Source organism: Aotus nancymaae, unplaced genomic scaffold (assembly GCF_030222135.1).
Source record: "Aotus nancymaae isolate 86718 unplaced genomic scaffold, 86718_ANA_hifiasm-v0.15.2.pri h1tg000064l_1, whole genome shotgun sequence".
Classification (NCBI taxonomy): Eukaryota; Metazoa; Chordata; class Mammalia; order Primates; family Aotidae; genus Aotus; species Aotus nancymaae.
In genome coordinates this window covers 26505260-26517804 of record NW_026988479.1, presented here as the reverse complement: position 1 = coordinate 26517804, position 12545 = coordinate 26505260, and the positions used below count along the sequence as shown (strand labels likewise).

General features: G+C 48.5%; 1 protein-coding gene across 4 annotated transcripts in view; it reads left to right on the top strand.

Moving 5' to 3' along the window:
- The first annotated feature begins 4832 nt into the window (after positions 1 to 4832).
- FAT2 (FAT atypical cadherin 2) overlaps positions 4833 to 12545 on the top strand; it is an 89484-nt gene continuing 81771 nt past the window's right edge. For all 4 annotated transcript variants that reach the window (XR_010338793.1, XM_012471557.2, XM_012470883.2 and 1 more), the window contains exon 1: positions 4833 to 4982. The gene's annotated coding sequence lies outside the window, so the exon portion shown is untranslated. The remainder of the gene's footprint in view (positions 4983 to 12545) is intronic.

Below are 12545 nucleotides of genomic sequence, written 5' to 3'. Positions count from 1 at the left end.
AAGGCACCAGCAAAACCGCCACGCCGGCCACAAGAGTCGCCCTGGCGACCCGTGGAGCTCCTTCACTGGGAATCTCCTGGCCCGTGAGCAACTAATATTCGTCTGAAAGTGTGGCGTCCTCTCGTCCTTTGCGCTTTCACTGGGAGGTACGTGCCCGAGCTGCTAATCATCAGCCATCTTGGATCTCTCTCCCGATAGTATTATTTTCAATGGCAAAAACCACAATTACTTTTGCACCAGCCTAAGCCTTCATAGGGAAGATCAATTTCAGGATTAAATGAGATGATGCTTAGCCTAGTACATAGTAAGTTAGGACAAATACGGTCATTATTCCTGAGAATATTATTGCTGTTGTTATTACTATGCAATGGGGAAAAATGGGAGATGATGCTAGAACTGTAGTTTATGGTTAGAAAGACGGAGACAAGACAGAGGTATTGGTTCCCTGGGCCGTGGCTACATCAGAGTTGCAAGTCTGGGGGCAGGTAAGGGTGGGGATAACATCAGAGGTTCTGTTTCAAGTTTTCAGAGTGGCTTGCCACCTCCCAGGGCTCCCACTGGGGAGACCTAATCAAGGCCATTGAACCAGCCAGCCCAGCTCCAGTGCGCTCACCCCGGAGCCCCACCCACCAGCAGCAGCCTGGGCCAGGCCGATTGAGGACTGCACTGGCAGCAGATGAGCTCATGCCCATAGGCCTGGCCAACAAGGCCGGATGCTTCTGCTGGCAAGAGCCTGTCAGAACTGCCGGCTGGGGGTCAGGATGAGCTGGAGGGCCCGGTGGTGCCCAGATGCCTATGGCCAGCAGGTCTGCTGAGTGTTTGATTACATTCCCGGGCACCCCAGGCAATGCCAGGGCTGGCCGTTCCCATTCCTCCTGAGTTCCGTCTGTCAGCCACAGAGCTGCCATCCCAAGCCCGGCCCCCACGGCCCACCTACCTTCCACCTTCTGCTTCTCCTTTTCGGCAGCAGCCCTGGTTGCAGAGCCAGGTGGCCTCATCCCCCAATGACTTCATCCTCCTTAAAGGCATCATGTCCCTTTGACAGTCGTGCCTTTAGAGGCTTTCCTGTCCACAGACCAGGCTTCAGGGTCTCTGCTTTGTTCTCGCCTCCCAGCTTCACTCTCATCCTTCTATGTGCCCTTCCCCAAGGAGAATGCAGTGTAAAGGAAGGGGCCTCAACCTGTAAAAGCAGTTTGCATTTCATAGTCACTGAACGTGTTGCAATGTAACCAGTCCATCAGCCAAGTGTCCCCAGTGGGCTGAATCCTCTCTTGAGACTGGTCTTCTAAGGTGGACGACACTCACTTGGCATCTACCCTGTGTATGCGGCGCACGCGGTGCAGTCATGCAGCAGTTCTCTCAACTAGGGTGACCAGCCATTCTGGTCTTTTTGGGACTGTCACAGTTATTGAAAGTCCTGCATCCTGAGAAACCCCTCAGTCCCAGGCCAACTGGGACGGTTGGTCAGCCAACCCCGTACATGCGTCTGTGACACGCTGCCTCTGATGATGTGTTGGATTTTCACTGAACAAATCTGAGCCTTTAGCCCACCCCAGAAGGAGTCAAGGGGATTCAGTCTTAAAAATTAAAATAATCCTGTCTATGCTTCCGGACTTTATGGGCACCTTGAAATCTGCTGCCTGGTGAGAGTGTCCTCTGCTCCGTCCCCTCGTTTACATCACTGCTCATTAGGTTAGTGTGACCGTATTGCTCTAGAAAGAAGAGCCAAGGAGGGAGGGAGAAAGAGCTTACCTATTTCAAAAGGAAGAAGACAACTTTCCCCAGGCAAATAGCGGAAATGGACATGACTCTTTTCTAGTTATTTCTTTAGAAAACTACAACAACCCAGTAAAAACTTTAGAACTCTAGAATGTTAGAGCTGGGTGTTAAAGATCAGCATTCAACACCTCCTTCACTGCGAGAGGGATGCTGAGGTCCAGGGAGGGGATTCAGAATCAGTTACAAATACTGATGCCTGGGCCCCACCCACAGGGAGTCTGATGTAATTGGTTTGGATCCAGGGCCTGGGCTTCCGAGGTGATGCCAATATGCAGCCTTGGTTGAGAACCACTGAGTTAGACACAGACCCATCCCTGAGGAACTTCAAATAGAGTAGGGCGGGAGTTAAAGTGAAGAGAGGCACATGCAAGGGCCAGAGTCACACAGGGGGTCTCGCCAGAGGGTTGTGAGGAGAGGGGAGACCTAGGCAGTGCACAAAATCCTGGGTTAAGGGCTTCAGACAGACTGGGGCTTGATCTTAGCTTAGTCTAGACCAGTGACCTTGGCCAGAGTAATTAAAGCTTTTCTGAGCTTCAGTTTCTTCATCTGAAACACATAGAATGATAATAGCACCTAATCCCTTGTGGTGGTGTTCATTCATGCAGAGTGCTGAGATGAGTGCTGACATAAAGATGAACTGTTATTATTATTATTATTATTATTGTTATTGCTTCTTGCTCAGGTCAGGGGCTTGGTCAGGTTGTGCTCACAAAGGGGAGTGGAAGATGAGCTATACTAAGACAGAAAGGTACAATTTCAGCAGGAAGAAAGAGAATTTTGGATATCAGGGAATGAGAAGTTTCTGAGCATGCTTGGAGGGCACTAGAAGTCAATTTCCCTGGTGCACAGGAGTCTGGAGGCCTGAAGACCCATCAGAAAGGTCCTGGGGCCAGGAGGAAGAAGGACCAGGAGTGGGTCAGGAGAGTGGTAAAGGAACAGGGGAGAAGAGGGTGGATGCTGGCAGCCTTACGAGGCTCTGCAATATATCCCGATACCTATCTCCCCCTCCTCCAACAGGCTGCAGATAGTCCCTGTACTGGACAGGCTGGAGCCCAGCCTTGGCCCCAGTGAGGGCCCCCGAGGGAAGACAGTCGCCTGCCACTCTGCACATGACTAATCAAAGGGCCTGTGGGGCTGCCCTGCCACTCTCCCTCTGGTTAATGCCTAATCGGACCAAACTTGGAGACTTGGGTGGCAATCAGCCAAGTGGATAATTGCTCAGGTTAGCCTTGATCACAGGCTACCTGGGAGTCGATCACAGTAGCTCCCCTGATGCTGCAACTCTCTGGGTCTCTCATCCGGGGCAGAGGCAGCCTGTAGGAGGGAAGCCGCAGAGAATCCTGCTGGTGGGGATTCCCTCTGGACACCTTGAGCAACACACCATAGCAGCCTGCTTGATGCCTGTGGTCATTCTGGATGCTGGTGACAGGTTCCTGAAGGCACGACTCACGGTGGCTGCAGCAGCTGCATGAATGAACTCGCACTGAGAGCCAGGAAATAGCAAAAAGCCCCATTGCTCCTGTATAAGAAACAAAACTAGAACCTTCATGGTTTCGCTAATCCATAGGGTCCAGCTTAAATGTCTGGACACCCAAGTCCTAGCCATAGTACCAGGCCTCAGTTTTGTCACATGGCAGGAGAAACAGATCTGCTCTGAGTGGTCCCAGTGCGGCTGTGACCCCATTTAATAAATGTGGAGACAGAGACAGCAAATTTAAGTCATTTGCCTTGGGACACATAGCTTATAAAAATAACATTAACAACGATATGAATAATTTTTATTTATTAACCGGGTGGAAGGGTGGCTGCTCAGCTGAACATCAACTAGAATCGCTAAGAGTTCAAACTGATTGCTGGGAGGGTGATAAGCCCTTGTAATTAAAGGCATGCAAGCAAAGGCTCACTTACTTGCCAGGAATGTTGGAGAGGGGCTTTAAGATCTGGGGGGAGGCTGGGGATTGGACTGAATGGTTGCAGAGTTGTTTTCAGCTCTGTGGGGCAGGAACTATTTCATTTACCTCTGTGTTTCCGGGGCCCAGTACGGTGTCTGGGAAAAGGTGGACATGGGGCCTCACCTGTGTATGAACACACAAAACAAGCAAACAAATGTGTCCTATAACTAAAAAAGAGGCAGCAGGGGACAGGAGAGCTAATTCTTGTGTAACTCTTCTCCCCTTCTTTTAAACACTGGTTCTCAACACAGTGGAATCACCTGGGGAGGCGGAACAGAGAGGCACCTCATAAAATGCGTTAAAGCCAAGGCATCCTGCACCCCAGTGAGCCGTCACGCACCATGCTTTGTGCTGCACACACGATCGGTCTCATTAATCTGTACAACCTTATGAAGCAGGTATTCTTGTTACCCCCATTTTATAGATGGGGGAGCCCAAACTTAGAGAGGTTAAGTCGGGAATGGGGAAGTCACAGCTGAAAACAATAAGAATGAGAATTACCTTTTATGGGGGACTTTCTCAGCTAAGTCCTTACTGGTTTCTTAGCAACCTTTATCTCATTTAATTCTCATAACAACCTTATGATGTAGGAGCTATTATTATCCCCATCTTTTTAAAAAAGGAAACTGAGGCTCAGACTAGGTAACTCACCCAAGCTTATTGAGATAGTAGCTGGCACTGCCAGGGTTTCGAACCAGATCTGGTCGGCTCCAAAGCCTTGGGGAAGAAGGGCTGTAGTTGTTAGTCTCAGATCTGGAGCGTGCAAGAGTGGAGAGAACACTGTTCTGAGAGCCAAGTGACCTTTTCCAGTTGCCTCGTGGTCTCTGTGTGACCTGGGACAGTATTACCTGTCCAGGGCCTCAGTTTATCCCTCAGTGAAACTGAGAAGGGAGGTGGAGATGGGCCTGATTTCTCAGCTCCTTTCCAGCCGTCATTTTCCATGACTCGATTCCCCACCGTGAGTTCTGGGCCACAAACCAGTTGGCTTCCTCCCTCCCTCTCCATGAGTCGGAGAGCTGGCAGGAGGGGATGATCCGCCTCAATTCTCCCACCTCCTTTTTCCTCCTCCTCCTCCTGGGCTGGGACACACCTACTCCAACTTTCTCAGCAGCCTCTCCAGCTACGGGGCTGCGTGCCTTCCTGCTCCGAGTCTCTGCACCTCCCTCAGGAGCTTGTCAGCCTGGCCCTCGTGAGTGGGGCGCCAGCCCAGCAGCCCGCTCTGGGGCACCCTCCCCTACCTGAAGGGCACAGGTAAGAACTGCTGGAGGATGGGAAGATGCGGGAGGGGGTGGCAAAGTTAATCCATTCTTGAATCTGGTTCCAAAGCGGGCTGGAGTTGGGGGCTTCTGGAAGGTAGAGAAGGAACCAGGAGATGGCTGGAGCAGGCACAGAGAGGGAGGACAGGGACATCTGGGACTGGATCATCCAGGTACACTGAAAGAAGCCAGTGAGGAAGCCAGCCCACGGCTGGGGATCGGGGCCCAGAAATGGACAAAGCTGGGACTGTGATCTTGTGGAGGAGGAAGGTCATGTTTGCACATGTGGGAAGTTGGGTTCTTGTCCTGGAAGAATCAAATCCCCCACTTGAGCTTTCTGGAGATAAGCCTTTAAGAGGACATGGGGGAGATTTCCTCTGCAGTTTTATGGGGAAGTGCTGGCACCAGGAATTGAGAGGCACCGATTTCTTGTGTGTGTCCAGGTGGGCACAGGAATCTTATCACAGACAAAGCTACCTGGTGGCTAAGGGAGAGTCAGATAGTCTCCCAGCCCTGGCTCTCCTGCAGCTGCTGAGATTAGAACCTCAGCTTCCCTGACCATAGAATGGGGGGACATGCATAGTCTCTAAGAACTGTGAAAGGCTGTGAGTCTGAGTGGCACCAAGGCAGCGCTGGAGTTGTTGGGGTGGGAACAGCCCTGTTCCCCTGTCTTGGGGAAAGCAGAAATCTGAGGCATATCTCCGGAGGCAGGAGAGCCAAAGTGGAACGCTGAGCAGAGCCACTGGGCTAGAGTTCAGTTCTCAGAGCGGGTGCAGTGCCATTTGTCGCAGCATGGGGAGCAATGAGGCAGTGCAGAGGTTTGCCAAGGGCTCAGAAAGGCCGCCTCTGTGCCCAGCCTCAATCTGGGCCTGGTGCCTGGACTCAGGGGAGAGGAGAAGGTAGAGGAACAGGCTAGGAGGTAGGTGTTTCTAGTCCTTCAGCCCTGTTTTCCAGGTGGGGAGCAGAGACTGGACAGGTGAACCTGCCTTGCTTACGGGACTCTACTGAGGGTTATTACAGCTTATGCTCATTGACTGCTTCCTGTGTTCTGGGGACTATGCTGAGCATGTCTTTTGGAATTTTTGAGGTTTCAAATCCAGGCAGTGGGGCAGAGTGAGAAGAGAATTTCACTAATCATATCTCTGTGACTCACAGGCTGTGTGGCCTAGGACCGTTTCCTACCTCTCTGGGCCTGTGTCTCAACATATAAAAAAAAGGCAGTTGGATGTTTGTTTAAGATCCCCTTCTCCCTTAATTTATTTATTAAATATTTATTTATTTTGAGACAGGGTCTCTCTCTGTTACCCAGGCTGGAGTGCAGTGGCATTATCATGGCTTACTACAGCTTCCACCTCCTGGGCCCAAACGATCCTCCCACCTCACCCTCCTGAGTAGCTAGGACCACAGACACACACCACCACATCTGGCTAATTTTTTTAAAAAATTGTTTTTTTGTAGAGTTGGGGTCTCACTATGTTGCCCAGGTTGGTCTTGAACTCTCAGGCTCAAGCAATCCTTCCACCTTGGCCCCTAAAGTTCTGGGATTACAGGCGTGAGCCACCACACCCAGCCAAGATCCCTTCTGAATCTATTCTGTTGGGTAGACAGAGCAGGAGTGATTGTCTCCATCTTGCTGATGAGGAACCTTAAGAGACTTAATGTTCCATGTCCATGTAAGAGGCAAACTAGGGTTATCCCCCAGGGCTCCCCATAGAGTACATGTTAGACTTCTTGCAGGAAGATGCTGAATCCATGATGTCAGCTAGCCCAATGCTCAGCTCCCTGCATACTCTGCCCTAAGTGCGACTGAACTTACCTTGGCCTGGAAGTTCTCCTTCCAGATGCTCTGTGACAGGCTGTGGCACTGTGCTGGTGCTGGCCAGGAAAGACCAGGTGGGAGAGGCTGTCAGGCAGGCACTAAGCCTTAGAGACAGCCTGTGTGTGTCTAGGGGAAGATGGAGTTGGTATGGTTGGGGACCTTCCTGCATCCCCTAGATGAACCCTGTCTTTTGGATTCATTTTAGGAGGCAATGGACATGACCTCTAAAAGCCTCCTATGATCCCTGGGCCCCTAGAATGCAAACTGAGCTAGCTCAGAACCTCAATACTAGTATTTCTAGGACTAATAATACTAATACTCACATTTATGATGGAGGTTTATACACAAGTTTACAAAGTAAAGTGTGGGTCCAACTCCTGGTTATTAGCCTTGTGACCTAGGTCTCAACTTCTCTAAAAAACTCAGGCTCCTCATTTGAAAAATGGGAATCATCATAGTTCTTTCCACAGAGAATTGATGTGAGAAATGAGGGGGTGCGTGGAAGGGAATGCAGGAAATGCCTGGGGCCTTCTTTATTATGTTCACACTCATCAAAGAATGGATTCTTCTCTCCTCCTCCCGGAGTGGGTATCATCTCACAGCACCTTGAAGTGTTCCTTCCTAAGACTGATCACAACTATAATTATTGATTATTTGTGTCATTTTTTTAAATATTGGCTCTCCTACTAAGATAAGCCATGGGTCTGTCTTGCTTACTGCTCTGGCGCCTGGATCCAGCACAGTGCCCGGCACATAAAAAAAGCTCATTGCCTATCTGCCGAATGAATGAATGAATCTTCATTTTGAACTCATAGATGAGAACTGCTGCTTACTGGAGGACTAAGTATTAGCCCCAACCCAGTCATAGATACAGTCGAGTGGAAGGGCCCTTAGAGATCATTGAGTCAGACAGATGGTAATGGTGAGGCCTCACCAGGGAAGTCTGGTAACTTGACTGAGGTCACACAGCAGTGGGGAAAGCCAGACCACCATGCAGATCTTTGACTTGCCTCTGTCTCATTCTGCCTTGCCCAGTTCAGGAAGTGTTCCTGTTTTTTATGTGAGTGACAGGTCAGTCTTGAAGGCCGGTGAATGGCTCCCACATCCTCCGGAGGCAATGTGGGATCAGCAATGAGGTTGATCTCTAGATTGTGAACTGCCCTCCAGGGAACAAAAACGTCATCAATCAGACCCCTGTCTCAACATACACCAAAACACACATACACACACACACACACACACACATCACTCCATCACTATTGCCAGTGAGTCAGCATATAGCTGTACTGTACAACTGGAAGAACCCTTGGGAATTCTCTGAAGTCTCCCTTGAAGAATCATTGCTCTCATTTTATAGATGGAACCATAGCTTTTGAACTATTTGCCTAAAGTCACATAGCCAGTTTGCCTGGGTTGGCATGCACTCAACAGTGAGCTATTTGTGAGCATGGGACTTAAACAGTGAAAAGCGAATTCTCAATGACTCAACCCCTCTATGCGCAGGTTATCAGGTTAGACCTGCGAATAGAGGGGCTAAGTCATTGAGAATTTCACAATTCCCTTTCACAAACCCCTTCTCTCCTACTCTGCACAGCTGCCCACATCACCTTATACTGCTTCTTGTTGTTGTCATTGTTTTCAGTGTGGAGATGATGAATAGACTCAGAAAAGTTAATCCCTGCAAGTCACACGGTTCTGTTACCTTAATAGACACTTAATGAGCACTCACAATGTGTCAGGCCCCCAGAGACTCACAGTTGGTGAAGGCAGGGCCATAAATGGGTGGTTTAATACCTCGAGGTAGGTAGTAAAACACATGCAAACTCAGGCTGGCATGGGGACCCAGAGGAGTGACAGTAGCTGGGTTATAGATTCAATGAAGTTCTTGGAGGAGTTGGCACTGGACATCATCAGTTTTAAAGGCTGAATGAGAGTTAAATAAGGAAAGAAAAGTGGGAAAGGCATTTAACAGAGGGAAAATAACATATGCAAAGGCACAGCAGTTAAAACAGCAGATGTGTGCAGGAACCTATAAACTGGGTGGGGATCATCTGGAGACATGATCTGAGAGATAGGTTGGGCCAGATCATTGAAGGTGATCTTTTGTGTGTGTGTCAGGCCAAGGAGCATGGCCTCTTCAAAAAAAAAAATGTCACTTATATGTAATATACTATTGAAGGAAAATTATATACATACACAAAAGTAAACAGAATGGTGTACAGAAGCCCTATCACCCAGCTTCAACAATTATGTTTATTTTGTGGAGGTTTTGGATTTTTTTTTTTTTGAGATGGAGTCTTGCTCTGTTGCCCAGTTTGGAGAGCAGTGACATGCTGCAACATGCACTCCTGGGTTCAAGTGATTCTTGTGCCTCAGCCTCCCAAGTAGCTGGGACTACAGGCATGTGACATCATACCCACCTAGTTTTTGTATTTTTAGTAGAGATGGGGTTTCACCATGTTGCCCAGGCTGGTCTCCAACTTCTGACCTCAAGTAATCTGCCTGTCTTGACCTCCCCAAGTGCTGGGATTACAAGCGTGAGGTACCGCACCCGGCCTGAGCCACTGTGCCTGGTCAACAATTATGTTTCCTCTATACCTCCACCAACTCTTCCCCTATCAGATTATCTTGAAGCAAAGTCCCAGATATATAAATGCACCTGCAAATATTTCCATATATTTCTTTAAAGTAGAAGGACTTAAGAAAGTAATTTCAGGAGCATGGCTTTCATTTTATAAATGTTGGGGGACTGTTAAAGGAGTTTAAGTAGAGTGCTTTGGCTGGGTAGATCTATCTGCCTGAGAGGTGGGACGCTAATTTAAGGAAAGGAGTCAGATTAGAAGGCTAAGATCTCCTGGGTTTTCCCCCTTGGTTGATCATAGTGCCTGATATTCCACCACTACCCATTGATTAACAAATTATCTTCCAAAATCCATCTCTTCCTGAAAGCGGCAACGTAATAAGCATTTGCCAGTTTGGAGTCTGCAGAAGAGAGAGATCCTCCCTTGCCCCCTTTTCCGTTCCTGGGCAGCCCCTGCAAGACCCCCTGAGGCAGCAGGAAAATGCCATCTATCCTTCCACTGGCTGGGGGCAGGGAGCTCACAGAGAATTCTCTGGTTCCCATTTGGCTCCAGTGCCCGCAGCAGTTGGCCTGGGCACAAGCCAAGCAGGATGAAACACGCCAGTGGTGCAGTAATGTCAGCATGTGTGCACGTGTTGGCCTGCATGTGCTCACGTGTCCAGTGTCAGAGCTGCTGCCTATCCCTGCAGCATCCTCTCCCCTCAGGATCTTCCCAACAAATGCGAGGCTCAATGGTGCAAAACGTCTCCTTTTGGACACTTGGAAGCTTAGCCTGAGGGAGCGGTAGAGATTGGTATCAGTATGGCACATGAGCTCTGGAGCCAGGGTGCTCGAGTTCCAGTCCTGGCCTTAACACTTTCCATCTCTGTTACCTTAACACATGATTGCACGTTTCTGAGAGTTGTATAATGCTATCTACCGTACAGAGCTGCTGAGAGTTGATGCGTGTAGAGTGTTTAGCGTAGTCAGAACAAGCTAAGAACTCTCTAAATGTTAGTTACTATTATAGATTTAGGGGCTCCTGAAGTCTTGGGAATTGGCTCAGAGGATCATAACATCTTGAAAAATTCCTAGAATCTCAACTGTTAGTGTGTACATTACAGAACCCTTTTGGATCCCTGGTACACTCTCTACTCTGTCCTGGTAGTGTCTGACAAATTCAAAAACAGAGTGCACAAATTGTAAGTTACAGCTGAATTTTTTTTTTTTTTTTTTTTTTAAAGATGAGGTTTCACCATGATGGCCAGGCTGGTCTTGAACTCCTGACCTCAGGTGATCCACCCACCTTGGCCTCCCAAAGTGTTAGGATTACAGGCATGAGTCACAGCACCCGGCCGAAAATTTTTTTTTCTTGGAATGGAATCTTGCTCTGTTGCCCAGCCTGGAGTGCAATCATGTGATCTTGGTTCATTGCAACCTCCACCTCCTGGATTCAAGTAATTTTCCTGCCTCAGATTCCCCAGTAGCTGGGATTACAGGCATGTGCCATCATGCCTGGCTAATTTGGTATTTTTAGTAGAGATAGGGTATCACCATGTTGGTCAGGCTGGTCTCGAACTCCTGACCTTAAGTGATCCACCTGCCTCAGCCTCACAAAGTGCTTGGATTACAGGCATGAGCCACCATGCCTGGCCACAGCTGATAAATTTTTATAAAGTGAACTCAAATGGTGGCTAACCAGTAACTGGAGCAAAAAGCAGACATTCTCAGCCCCCCGAGATCCCCCTGGTGCCCCTTGCTAGTCACTGGCCACTGCTTAGTGACTCTTATCCAGATGGCCAGACTATTCTCAATGCCTCTGAGGATGGCCATGTTGCTCCTTATTTAGGGGCTATGTACTATTGTTAGGAGAACTCCAATTATTACAGAGGTCCAGGGAGTTAATTTGGAAGTTGCTAAATTACACTTTACCTTAAATTATTTCATTTTTACTGTCATATTTCAGTGACAGCCTAATTTAGAGGCAAGCTTTCCAAATATCTGAGACTGTTTTTTTAAAAATACAAATTACTTAGCCCCATCCTAAGTCTACAAACTTAGATGGAGGAGTGTGAGGGTGAAGGCAGGGAATCTATATATTTTTTATACTTAAATTCCTGGCAACTTTCATTTAAGGAATCTATATTTTTATAAGCTCCAAGGGGGCTCGAGGTGAGGTCTACTGGGCTTGGTAGCCCTGGGTCTAGCAGTTCAGAGTTTGGACCCGAGTCAGATAGATCATTTGTTCCAATCCATGCTCCACACTGACTGGCCACTGACCTTGGACAAGGCACTTGGCTTTTCTGACCCTCAATTTTTTCATTTGTAAAATGGAGATGAAAGGATAGTACCTGCCTTTGTGGGTTGCTGAGAGGCTCTAAGACAACCACAGCATAAGAGCTCACTAAGTGCGAGGTGCTATAATCAACATTACTGTTACTGGGCAGAGCCCGTATGTGGTGGAGCCAGGGGAATGCTGAATCTGGCATCTGAAATTTTGAGTTTGAGTCTTGACTGGGCCACTTGCTAGCGGTATGACCTTGGACAGGTCCTTTGAGCCCCCATCTCCTGGCCTCGACTTCCCTACCTATAAAATGGAAATAATCCTTGCTCCTTTCATAGGGTCTTTGAAGGAACTAAATAAGAAAATGGAGCAGAATACTGCTCCAAGAACAGAAAAATGCCGCAGGAAGTAAACCCCGATGAGCTGAAACCCTGCTAAGCCTGGGAACCCCATGGAAAGTGGGCTTGCCATTGTCCTTGAGGTTCTGTGAGGGCAGGCCAGGTAGGGGAGGGTAAAGGGAACCGTTGAGGTGTCGGTTTTCCACAGCCCTGGTATGCCCTGGCATGGTTCCTGTGATTCTTGGTTTCTGAGAACTATCTCCTTCCTGGTTCCTGGGGTGGGAAGGGTCCAAGATCCCATAGCCGTGAAAGCCCATGCAATTTGCAGGTAGTCCAAATGCTTTTATTATTTTAATGTCTTCTTATTTTTTAATTAAAGTCTTCTTTGAAGTCCTTTACTAGTGTTTAAAAAAACCTTTTTTTTTTTGAGACAGAGTCTTGCTCCGTCGCCCAGGCTGGAGTGTAGTGGTGCAATCTCAGCTCACTGCAACCTCTGCCTTCCAGGCTCAAGTGATTCTTGTGCCTCGGCCTCCCAAGTAGCTGGGATTACATGTGTG